The 13,248-nt window shown below is 40.1% G+C and overlaps 1 long non-coding RNA gene across 2 annotated transcripts; it reads left to right on the top strand.

Moving 5' to 3' along the window:
* Positions 1-442: 442 nt before the first annotated feature.
* On the top strand, positions 443-10,871 carry LOC120430041 (uncharacterized). 2 transcript variants are annotated; one of them, XR_008212730.1, is made up of 3 exons: positions 443-6,937; positions 7,059-9,632; positions 9,952-10,871. It is a non-coding gene; the product is annotated as an uncharacterized LOC120430041 (long non-coding RNA). The 2 variants fall into 2 exon arrangements; XR_008212729.1 differs by lacking the exon at positions 9,952-10,871 and having other exon boundaries at positions 7,059-9,633.
* The last annotated feature ends 2,377 nt before the right edge of the window (positions 10,872-13,248 follow it).

Genomic DNA, 13,248 nt, shown 5'->3' with positions numbered 1-13,248 from the left:
TTCATCTTCTTTGCGTCTTCATGTTCGCGTCGAACATTTAGGTTTCATAAACATGGCCGTCGTGACAGAGGGCTGGTCTTCGGCGATCATTTTTCAGACGAATCAGAAGCTGAAGATCGTCATCAATAATGGGAGAATCAAATTTGACTTGGACTTTAGGAATAGCAATATTCCTAGCATCCAAAATTGCATTAGTTAAAGATTCCAAGGCTGAATCAATATCAGCTTTGGTTTCTAAAACAAAATCATGATTTAAATTATCCTCAATATGATGCTAATACCGGTCCCAATTAGCTTTGTGGTAATTAAACACAGAACTATTGGGTCTGGTAACTGCTTCATGAGAAAGTGAAAAAGTTACTGGAAGGTGATCAGAATCAAAATCAGAAGAGTCACTAAAGGACCACAATACTGACTTTGATTTGTCAAAACCAAATCAATTGGGTACTAAACTGCCCATGTTCGCATAAATGTCCCATATGCAAAAACAGCAAGCTGAGAAAAACGCATTTGAAGTTTGTCCCATACATAAGGCTACGTGTTAAGTTTTCGCGAAAAAACTGGATTTCCTCCTGAATTCTAGAACAAAGTACTGGATGTTATAGGCTCTTTCGAAAGAGCACACGATTTTGAACCAAACTGCATCAATAACTCGAAATCGATGAAAATGCATATGGGACATTTATGCGATCAGGGGCAGTAAAGCCCTATGTCAATTTTTATGTACAACGTTAAAAAACACGATTAACGGTACACTTCAACCATAGCCTTTGCACCCAGATATTTTTTACATACATTTTAGTATTTTCAATACTACGGGAACTATCGATATAATTTTTTATTCATCCCCTAAATTACTGTCTTCGTAGTTACATACAACAAAGTTTGACTATTTTTACAATCAGATTCATGCAGGATTGGGTCCGTAAGTTTGACAATTTTAGGATAAGAAGACAACAACTTCCTTGGTTGCTGTGCACCCTTAAAACCTTTTTTCATTTTTATGCAATTTTTTTTTTGACAAGACAACATTTTTTCGATGGAATGACTATGGTCCCCTTGTAACGAGCTGTCAAGTAGGAGCTTTTCTGTCAAGAAGGACCGCGAGGTTAATTTTTCAAAATTGATTTAAAAATCCATTTTAAACTCTTTGTGGTCGTACAAAGGGTCATTGTACTCAGAAAAATAAGCTTTATCGCTGTAAACAATAATATCAGCAATCTAAGCTTCATTTTAGGACCCAATTGTTGATGGATTTCTAACAGAAGAAAAGCAAGTTGGTCCATTCGGGTATAAAACCGAATAAAGACCAGAAGTGCAATCTCTGAATAGAATTTTACCATTGGAATTTACTTTTGAATTATTCCAAGATTGGTGTTTGGCATTAAAATCACTGATGATCAAAAATCGAGATCTATGTCGAGTAAGTTTATTCAAATCCCCTTTGAAAAATTTTTTATTTTCCCCAGTGCATTGGAATGGCAAATATGCAGCTGCAATCATAATTTTCCCAAAAGAAGTTTCAAGTTCAATGCCCAAACTTTCAATAACTTTTAACTTAAAGTCACGTAACGTGCTATAAGTCATACTACGGTGGATAACTATTGCAACTCCACCGCCATTTCGATTCATTCTGTTATTGGTTATAACTTTATAATCTGGATCACTTTTCAAATAAGTGCCAGTTTTTAAAAATGTTTCGGTTATAACAGCAACATGCACGTTATGAACTCGTAAAAAGTTGAAGCAGATTCACGGATGGTTTAACGGTCACCTAGTGCAACAATTCTGTTTCGGGACGGCGAGAATCGACCATGAATTTCGTGGTATAAAAAAACGGAACGAGAACGTAAACGGAACATAACTGTCGCGAACTGCTCCGTTCGGAGCAAACCCCAACGTTGTGGCCTATACGAGACCTTCCCACGATGCCACTGGATGTTCTCGTCGGCGTACGTGCCCTAGTCCGGTGTTCCGTCTCAGCGGTCCTTAATTCTGCGCTGTGACCACTTGATGTGTGTGTGTGTGTGTGTGTGCAACCAACCAAACGGGACCACGCGGTCGCTTCTTACAAATTGAGTTGTTTCCATGTATTTTAGATTTTAAATCCTATACATGCAAATAACTCGCATAGGCATTTGGCAGGTGTTAGCTCTGCCGAGCTTCGGTGACCCATTTCTACGCAGGCTAGCCATGCGCGAGGTACTTCAGCTTGAATCGACAAGCCCCGCCCTAAAGAACGTTTGCATCAATCGGATTCAAACGTTATTTAGCACTTCCGAGTCCTTGTCAAATGGACAAAGACCCAGCACGTATATAGTTTGTAGTAGTAGTATTCCTAATTCTACCAATCCAAAGGACGGGGGATCGAACCCCGGTTCGAGCGACTTTGATGTTTCGTTCATGTTTAGAGTTTCAAAAATTCATATTTCCTGATCTTTCTCGTTTGGAGCAGATGGGAATCGAACCCAGGATCTTTCGCTTACAAAGCGAACACCGTAACCAGTCAGTCACGGCTGCTCCATATTTCCAATTGGAAGTTTCTCACCCGAAAAGCAGCATCATCCGTCAAACCGGCAGCGATTACATTCACTATTTCGTCACGAATCCGGCGACTTCTCGAGCCGCCTGCATTTTGAGCCGCTCAGAAATCGAGCCGCCAATCTCAGCAAACGTTGCCTACTCCCGCCCCCTTCACTCACTACTCAACTCCTTCAACATTTTCCTCAGCAATTTTCACAACTTTACAACAATAAAAACTTGGAAAATCCACCCATTTTTCTCTTGAAGGCCACCTCAAAAAACTCCGTTCGGTGACCGAGATTTCTCATCAAAGTGTCACTTCTTCACAACACCCAAATCACATGAAAACCTGCAAAAATCCGTCTGAATTCTTGTACCACTCAAAACCATTACACTACCGAAGGAACTTCTTACGGAACTGTCCCGCCGGAAAGTCTAAAAATCGCGAACCGTAAAACGTCACGATGAAAAATTCGAAACAAGGAGAAACCAAAAAAAAAAAAAACGCGTAGCGCAAATTCTTGTCAACCAACCGCGACCCATTCTGCGCTGTGACCACTTGATGAGCTAAAAATGCATCCAGGAGCAGCTGCGTAAGTTTAACGTGGCCACATCGAAGGGTGATTTTATAAACACGGAAGTTCCCTCCCAGGTGAGGAACACCCGGACGCTGTTGGATCCGCTGCGGCCGGTTCCCGAACTTGATACTTGATAGACCTCGTTAACCAGTGGCAGCACTAGCAATCCCGTATTGAATCTGGACCGGGGTTCATCTCAGGCTCTTCGTTTAGAACTGCCCTCGGGAAGAGACCCGTCGTTCCACTGTTAACCCCCCTAGATGAACCGGCCGGAAGACCGCGAATGTTACGAATGCGACACAACCCGAACCCGCCACTACTTTGGGGGTTGCGGTTGCTCTGCTGGGACTGCTTCGAAAAAATCCACCGAGTGGGGAACATTGGCCAACACTTTCGTCAAACCTATTTTTTTTCGCGACAAGGAATTTTCATCTTGGAACAAACGCCGAAAAACAAAAAAACATAAATAAAAAACACAAAAGTTACTGCTGCTTGGTGCGTACTTTGACAGTTCCAAGTTTTAGTTGCGTTGCTAGTGCGTTGCCAAATTTGGTAACTCGCTCCCAACCGGGGCGTTACGTTTTAGTTTGGGAGCGGGGCGTTACGGTTGGGAGCGAGTTACCAAATCTAGCAACGCGCTAGCAACGCAGCTAAAACTTTAAACTGTCAAAGTTCGTACCAAGCCGACGTAGCTTCTGTGTTTGTTTATGTTTTTTCGTTTTTCGTCGGTGGTTCCGGGTTGAAAATTCCCCGTCGCGAAATAGTTGTGGATTTAACAACAGTTTTTTTCTAGTGCAATTTGGGACGACGGGTTTTTTCTCCGGGGCAGTTTTGTACGAGGAGCCTGAGATAAACCCGACATTGCTCGTGTCACTCCTGCAGTTGTTCCGGAACCGGTCGCAATGGATTCAACAGCGTGTTACCCATCCTGCAGGACACCTCCGTGATTTGCAAATCACCCAGTCACGTAGTCACCGCGCAGAATGAAGGACCGCCTGGACGGAACGCCGGACTAGGGCACGTAGGCCGACGAGAACATCTGGAGGCATCGCAAACAAAGTTAGAGTTTGCTCCGACTGAAGCAGATTCGCGACGGATTCGAATGCCATCTTGGACACGAAACGTAAGTTTGTTTACTTTTTCGTCCATGTTTGGGAGTCAGCAGGAGAACCGGTAAAAAACGAGTGTTACGGGAGTCGGGTGGAAAGGCGACCCTCCCGAAAAAGGAACGGAAGCTATCTGGACCAGAAATTTAGGTTATTTAAACGGAACAAAATTTTGTTTACGCATCCGAAAAATCGTCAAAGAATCGTTTCTCTGTACCAAGCCTGTGCATCGTGCTGAAAAATGAAATCATTTCCGGATAGTCGTCTCAATCAGAAGAAATCCCCACCGAAGGAACTGACCGTGCATAGTTCAAGTTGGAATCACAAGCTTTTGATGAATGGGAGAATGGCGGGGTGGGGAACCGGTTATGCTCCCGGCGATGTTTTTTCCGAGCTATCAAGACGCTGTTGATCTCAACTGCAGTAGTTAAAATGCACCTGAGATCACCCGAGGTGCACGTGACAGTGAATAACAGCATCACTTGTTCGCAGTACATCCTTCAGGAGACCCACGTGAACCTGCTTGAAGAGTTCGTTGACAGACAGCTGGCACGGAAGATGCTCGTGGCCACTTGTTTACTTCGGAACCGGTTCTGTCGGATTCCGTAAACCCGGGTGCGGTCATTTAGCGGATTGGTTCGAACCTCATCATGTTACATATCAAATGCCCTGAAATTTTGTAAGGAATTTTTTTTGACCACTTTCATGACCAAGCCACTTGTCCACTCCGGAACCGGGTCCGTCGGATTCCGTAAACCCGGGTGCGGTCATTTGGTGAATTGGTTCGAACCTCATCATGTTACATATCAAATGCCCTGAAATTTTGTAAGGAATTATTTTTGACCACTTTCATGACCTACTGGCTACTTGTCCATCCTAGCTGAAATCAACTGGGAGGATGATGTTACGATCGATCCGGGTCCGGTTGGCCAGCATTTGCGGAGAGCATGGGTTCGTCGAAACCTGTGGCTCGCTCCCGGTCAAGCACCTATTTGCGAAGTACCACGGAATTAAGGACCTATACGTTAAGTGGCAGAGTTTAAAATAAGTAGTCCCTAATTTCACTTCCCCTCCTAGACTGGCAGTGATTTGACCTGACGGCGATTATCGAGCGGTAAAGCCTGGAATCCACAAAATCTCAATCTTTGTGTAAACAATTGGAAAGTTACAGGTTCTACTGACGGATATACGTCAGGCGAAGAATAGATTTATTGAAATCAACTCCAAAGCACGCACCCCGGAATTCTTTTTTCATCGCGTTGAACATAACCTTGCTCAGCATGTAGCCTTGACAGCTCTGAATGCGGCACTCAGTGCGGAACTAGCCTTCAATTGAATGTACCATAAGCGGCTTCGAAGACGGTGTCAGTGATTTCTTCCAACATTTCCTGTACCGAGGCCACCAAGTATACGTTCCTGGTCCTAATGTGGAAGTGTTTCGAAACAGGCTGGTTCTTCGAAGGCCACCGGATTTGTTGGCGGTGTTGCTAAAAAGTAAGCCGGAACCGATGCCAAAGTTTAATCCACTTCTGAAACTGCTCCCAGTTAAAGTAGTTATGTTGATGCCAAATGTTGGCGCAAATGATCTGTTTGAGGGAGTGTACACACTTGGTAGAGTAGAGAGGGGCAAAGGTACACACCTAATGACATTCATTCGGTAACCATTGATTTTTCAGATCCGGCCTATTTACCAAAAGGTACCCCTATCACTTGCCTACTAAACGTATTACCAAAATTGACCTCAATACAGCTTTGTTTCGTGTATCGTGATCAAGTTCAGTTTTCAATCTGGAGAGTGGTCAGGTCAATTAAAGACCTCCGAATGTTGATATTCTTGTTTCTCTTTCAAAACATTGAAGTTTTGTACCAATCTTGTCCGGTGGACCACATTTCCGGAATTGTCCCTCCTCCGGAACATCCCTGGGGGTTACCGGGACAACCTGGAGAGTGGTCTGGTCACTCAGAGACCTCAACATTTCGTAGTCGTGTTTATCTTTGAAAATCATGAAGTTTGATACCCATCATGCCCGGTGGACCACATTTCCGGAATTGTCCCTCCTCCGGAACATCCCTGGGGGTTACCGGGACAACCTGGAGAGTGGTCAGGTCACTCATGGACCTCAAAATGTCAATAGTCGTGTTTATCTTTGAAGCAATGATAGCGAATTAAATTTATTATATTTTCTTCAAACAACGATCTCGAAACTTTTTCATTAAACTGCCGAACAAGTAGTTCAGCAACCACCGGTAAGCTTGCCGGGTAGTAAATTGCTAACCCGATTTGACAACGACCGGTGTGGAACCGGGTGACTAAACTAAAATAGAAGCGTTACGGGTTAATAGAATAGCAACAATTTCCGCAACGCACCGGTAATGATGCTCTTAATGAAGGTTCTACATTTGAGAAATGGTAAGAATCGGATGATTATGGCGCTTTCCACAGGTCAAAAAGTAAAACCATAGACTAATTAAAGACTAAACACTCCGAACATTTTTTTCAAAAAAATATAACTCATATGCTGTGAACCGCGTGAACCACGTTGAACCGCATCGGCTTACCCTCCGTATGACAGATTTCCTTGGCCGCACTGCCTTTTTTCGATTTTGCTTTGTGCTGCTTTGCGCGCGCATTGTATCGAGGCGCGCATCGTGTTTGTTTTTGTTTTCGCATCAGCTGGACGGTTGAATTTTTTGCTGCAGAACTTTTTCGATTATTATTCAAACAAAATGGTAAGATTTAAGTGTTTTTAAATGGCACAAATTAGTTAAGTAGCTCAAACTCATCTTGCGATATGAGGATTTGAACATATTAGCCAGATTTTCCTACGAAAAATCAATTGCCTCTTTCCAGGGAATTCGCTTGCTGTTATGTCCTTGACTAAGTTTGAAAATTATCGGAGAGCACTCAACCACATGCGTTCACCGGCTTCCCAGATAAATGGAGCGGGGTCATTCGGTGGCCACTAGCACCAAAACAAATTGAAGGAACTTGGAAATGCAGGAACTGGCGGAGAAGAAACGCTCGAGGGAAGGCGCGAAATGACCAGGCTGAAGAGTGCTGTTGGCGTTCCTCAAGGACGTGTGCAAGAAGAAGGCTTCCCTACCAACTTAGACCCTGCCACCGAGAAGAACCGCATCCGCGAGGGGAAGGCACATCCTGCGGCTACCGCAGCCAAGTCGTCGACTTATGTGTGGGTGTATGTGTGTGTATGTTACTGATGTACATTTGTGGTTAAGAATGAATTGAAAATATATAAAATTTACGGCTTTTTGTCAATGTTTTAAACAAATATGGCGTTTCCCAAGCCGTTATGTTAGGACCTGGTTGTAAATTCCTTAATTTGATTGTAAAATGATGAAATGATGATTGGTCTAATCAACACTCTAGACATCTTTTTTTTTTAATTTGAATGAACTTTTCGATTGAAAATTTAATTGATACTAAACAACTTAGAGCTACCTTGGTTGGAAATGTCCTGTAAGGTGGAGTTAGACAGCATGCTAATCAGGAGGGCTTGCGTCTAAGATAAGCTGAATCGTATGAATACGTTCGATTCTACGACTTCCCCCGGGGTTCCATGTACCGGAAGCTTTCACACCGACCGCCATCGTGGTCATGCAGCACCCGGAACCGATGCCGAAAGGCCATTTGTTCCATCGGTGACTTATTAAGAAATCGACAGAAATAGAAGGCAAATTTAAAATTAAAAAAAAATCATGGCCATCAGCCTGGACAACCTGTCGGTCCTTCCGGTTCTCCGATATTGCTGGGATGGCAAATGCATCCTCAAATAAATCGAATGTGTGTGTTTGTGTAGATTCACCAATCAAAACAAAAACAACCCAAAAAAAAAAGAAACGTCAGAAAATCGTCAGTGGAGCCAGTTTCTGACATTTTGATCTGTCATTTTTGACAGTGAACCGGCCGAGCCAAGGGGTCATAAAAAGGTTGAGTCATGGTTCAGATCCCACTGTGCAGTCTTTTATTAGTCTATGGTAAAACAGTTGCTTTTCTCCATACATTTTGACGATTTTTCCCTTACAAACTTTAAGCGATTGGAGGGAGGGGTTCCCGTGGTCAGAATGAGCTCAAATTTGGAATTTAGTCTAGTGACCCATCATTGATTTCAGGGGGTAGCCCCAAAAAAGTCCGGAATTGGACCACCCTATTGTACACCTTTCGAAAAATTAACATAAATAAAGTTATTTGTTGACAAATCACCATAAATCCAGTTCCCCAACTTCAAATACGCATCCTTGACTGATTGAAAAAATAATTTGGATTGAATATAAAGTTTACTAATTACTTAGTATAAAAGTTTATATAACTCTGGAAATTCTATATAAAACTTATCTGTTATCGACATTACCGACTGCTGTTTGCTGGTATTGCGAAAAAAAATCTTGTCAGCACGAGGATTGAAACATCAACTTCTTAGTTGTTGATCCGACATGCTACCACCGCGCCATGGACGCTTGTTGAATTATGAAGGACAGAGCACCAACATATTCTTCGCTGTGAAGTGTTGCCCGGGGACGCGCCAGCCTTATATGTGTTGGTGAGAACTGCAGATCGCGGGCAAAAATGATCTACGGGCTTGCTGCAAAAATGTTATAAAATGTAATTTTGCTGCAGCAAATTCACTGTTGCATATTTTGATATATATTTTTCCTTTGGGTGTGATTCAGACCGGGTCCAACATTTACTTCCCCGTCCGAAGGAAGCGTGATCAGACAAATCTTGTCTCGAAAAATGCCATCGGATCCTTGTGGGATCGTACCACGGATCGAACCCAGGCCGACTGGGTGAGAGGCAACCACGGTTACCCCTTCACCACGGGTCCCTGCGTTATTTTTTGTTTTAATTAAAATGCAACATGTGTGAAATTAGAAATTTTCTGTTTGGTTATTGGATATTACATATGAAATATAGAGACTGAAAGACTTATCGAATGTAGCTACAAAATTATTGATTTATGATATTCATGTGAATTGTTTCTTTCAGGACACTCAATTGTATAAACATACCGAATTGCAGAAATTTTGGATGCCAGACTCTACATCAATAGAGTGCTACGATTGTTCGGCAAAATTTTCAACCTTTCGAAGAAAACACCATTGTCGCCTTTGTGGTCAAATTTTCTGCATCAAGTGTTGTAATCAAGTTGTTCCAGGCAAAATAATCAACTGTATTGGTACGTTAATAGATTGTGTTTTCTTTATTTTGCAATTCCATTTTAAAAAGAGCCTAAACCAAAAAAAAGTTCTCCGATCGGGCTCAAAAATTTTCTGAGGATTCCTTCGCCGAAATAGACCGAGCCACGTAGCCAAGTAATAAGCGGTAGATCGGGGTTCAAATCCCGGCTCGGACCAACACAACTGGCGATATTTTCAATTCTGGATTCTATTGCTTAATAAAGGGAAGGTAGTGTATCGTCACAAACTGGGCCTTAGACACCTTAGAAGACAACCTATGGAATGTTAACATTAACCTTAACATGTTAACATTAAGTTGATTAATAAACTGACACTGAATCCGCTTTGTAAATGCCGGCCCCGATACTCTTTTACTAAGCCGAAATAATTAGACCCGTATTTTTTTTTTGTTTGGCTATTAGGGTGACCTACACCGTGCTAGGATGGTCCCAAAAACGGCAATTTTCGTCATTTTTAGCAAAAACCACATTTTAACAGATTTTAGTTGTCTTGGACGCAAATGAAAGGTGATAATTTGGTCTTTTTAGGAAAAATTGTCCTAAGGCTAAGCTTACACTCAGCCAAAACAACTTTAAAATTGCATAAGGTCTCCCATATAAACGATATCAAAATTCCCTTTTATGAACTCTATATGGTTGCTCTATGATTCATTATTGCTCCTATTTATTTTATATGGTGAGCTTATGAAATCTACCAACATTGTATATGTGAAAAATCTATATGGCAGACCATATGAAACACATTTCATGATGGCGAAACAAATTGGACAGTCGAAAGAAGAGAATGTCAATAGTTTTTTGAAAACGTAAGTTTTAATTAATTGTTTCGTTTTTAATGCAACTTATCTGTTTTTTTATGTTGTTCCATGTGCATTTTGAATAGAATATAACCGAAAATCGATGAAAATGTTGCGGTTCTATATGAGCAGTTCTCTAGGATTTCGGTCATTCGATTTTTTTTGTATTTTTTAATCCGACTGAAACTTTTTTGGTGCCTTTGGTATGCCCAAAGAAGCCATTTTGCATCATTAGTGTGTCCATATAATTTTCCATACAAATTTGGCAGCTGTCCATACAAAAATGATGTATAAAAATTCAAAATTCTGTATCTTTTGAAGGAATTTTTTGATCGATTTGGTGTCTTCGGCAAAGTTGTAGGTATGGATACGGACTACACTGGAAAAAAATAATACACGGTAAAAAAAATTTGGTGATTTTTTTATTTAACTTTTTAAAACTAAAACTTGATTTGCAAAAAAACACTATTTTTATTTTTTTTTATTTTTTGATATGTTTTAGAGGACATAAAATGCCAACTTTTCAGAAATTTCCAGGTTGTGCAAAAAATCATTGACCGAGTTATGATTTTTTTAATCAATACTGATTTTTTTCAAAAAATCGAAATTTTGGTCGCAAAAATTTTTCAACTTCATTTTTCGATGTAAAATTGAATTTGCAATCAAAAAGTACTTTAGTGAAATTTTGATAAAGTTCACCGTTTTCAAGTTATAGCCATTTTTATGTAACTTTTTTCAAAATAGTCGCAGTTTTTTATTTTTTTAAATTAGTGCACATGTTTGTCCACTTTTGAAAAAAATATTTTTGAAAAGCTGAAAAAATTCTCTATATTTTGCTTCTTCGGACTTTGTTGATACGACCTTTAGTTGCTGAGATATTGCAATGCAAAGGTTTAAAAACAGGAAAATTGATGTTTTCTAAGTCTCACCCAAACAGCCCACCATTTTTCAATGTCGATATCTCAGCAACTAATGGTCCGATTTTCAATGTTAAAATATGAAACATTTGTGAAATTTTCCGATCTTTTCGAAAACAATATTTTCAAAATTTTCAAATCAAGACTAACATTTCAAAAAGGCCAAACATTGAATATTACGCCCTTTTAAAATGTTAGTCTTGATTTGAAAATTTTGCAAATATTTTTTTTGAAAAGATCGGAAAATTTCACAAATGTTTCATATTTTAACATTGAAAATCGGACCATTAGTTGCTGAGATATCGACATTGAAAAATGGTGGGCTGTTTGGGTGAGACTTAGAAAACATCAATTTTACTGTTTTTAAACTTTTGCATTGCAATATCTCAGCAACTAAAGGTCGTATCAACAAAGTCCGATGGAGCAAAATATAGAGAATTTTCTCAGCTTTTCAAAAATATTTTTTTCAAAAGTGTGCAAACATGTGCACTAATTTAAAAAAATAAAACACTGCGACTATTTTGAAAAAAGTTACATAAAAATGGCTATAACTTGAAAACGGTGAACTTTATCAAAATTACACTAAAGTACTTTTTGATTGCAAATTCAATTTTACATCGAAAAATGAAGTTGAAAAATTTTTGCGACCAAAATTTCGATTTTTAAAAAAAATCAGTATTGATTAAAAAAATCATAACTCGGTCAATGATTTTTTGCACAACTTGGAAATTTCTGAAAAGTTGGCATTTTATGTCCTCTAAAACATATCAAAAAATAAAAAAAAATAAAAATAGTGTTTTTTGCAAATCAAGTTTTAGTGCTAAAAAGTTAAATAAAAAAATCACCAAATTTTTTTTACCGTGTATTATTTTTTTCCAGTGTAGTCCGTATCCATACCTACAACTTTGCCGAAGACACCAAATCGATCAAAAAAATCCTTCAAAAGATACAGATTTTTGAATTTTCATATATCATTTTTGTATGGACAGCTGCCAAATTTGTATGGAAAATTATATGGACAAACTAATGATGCAAAATGGCTTCTTTGGGCATACCGAAGGCACCAAAAAAGTTTCAGCCGGATAAAAAAATACAAAAATAAAAATTGAAGAAAAAAGACCGATTTCGTAGAGAATTGCTCATATGGTACCTACTAGGCACACCGAATCCAGAGTCGTCCTTACGGAAAGCCAATACATTGCCGGATTCGTATAGTATGCCATACGCTGAGACAGAATAACGTGACCCAAGTAACCAAACAGCACTAAATCGTGTCACTGTTCAGCACTACCAGCGCTTTAAGAGCTGCGAGCAAAAGCTAATCAGTTTTCGTATCTGCACTAACAGCGCTTTTCCAGCAGATTTGCAGCTGAGTTTGGACTTTATATTTCTGATTTCCAGCTAGGCCCCTACTGTTGTTGTTCCAACCCTGCAAAATGTAAATAAATGGAGAGGCAAAAATGCTGTTGTCTCTTTTTCTCTCTTCTCTGCTTCTCTCAATTCTATTTTCGGGTTGTTTACTACTTTGCCGACTCAGCTGACCGAGTGGGGAAGATGAATTATTTGCTTAAACTTGCGGTGTTGACGATTTGATGCTGGAAGTTGATGTGGTCCTGGTGATTCCTGTGACTGTGTCCTCACGGCTAAATGGAGAATTAATTTCCTAGTATGATTTCAGACCTATAAAACTGTTTCGTTGTTGAGTTAAATGCTCCACCTCAATGCTGATTTCTCATGCTCTAAAATATAAACATTTATATTCCACTTAGCCACTACGAAGTTTTGGTTATATTGAGGAAAAACACTTTTTTGCAGATTTAGGATAATTTATTAAAGCTTTAAAGATAATAATTGCACTGCCCTCAGAACACACATGCCAGAGAGTTGGGGGACGTTCGCTGAGATGTTGCGTTTGTCGTCGTTTTTTGTTACTATCCACCACAAGATCCACCAGCTTACCGGGCAAGGTCCATGCTATGTCCACTGAGATTACGAAGCCGGATGATCAAGCTTTGACGAAATGAAATCTCTGCTTTCCTCACGCTTTCCTCCATTTCCGTAAATATTCGTCTAGTCGCGAAGGCCTCCGGAACAGTAGAAGTTGATACCCT

Source organism: Culex pipiens, unplaced genomic scaffold (genome assembly GCF_016801865.2).
Source record: "Culex pipiens pallens isolate TS unplaced genomic scaffold, TS_CPP_V2 Cpp_Un0063, whole genome shotgun sequence".
NCBI lineage: Eukaryota > Metazoa > Arthropoda > Insecta > Diptera > Culicidae > Culex > Culex pipiens.
Note: the sequence above shows the minus strand (reverse complement) of the source record. Positions and strands in the feature narration are given on the sequence as shown.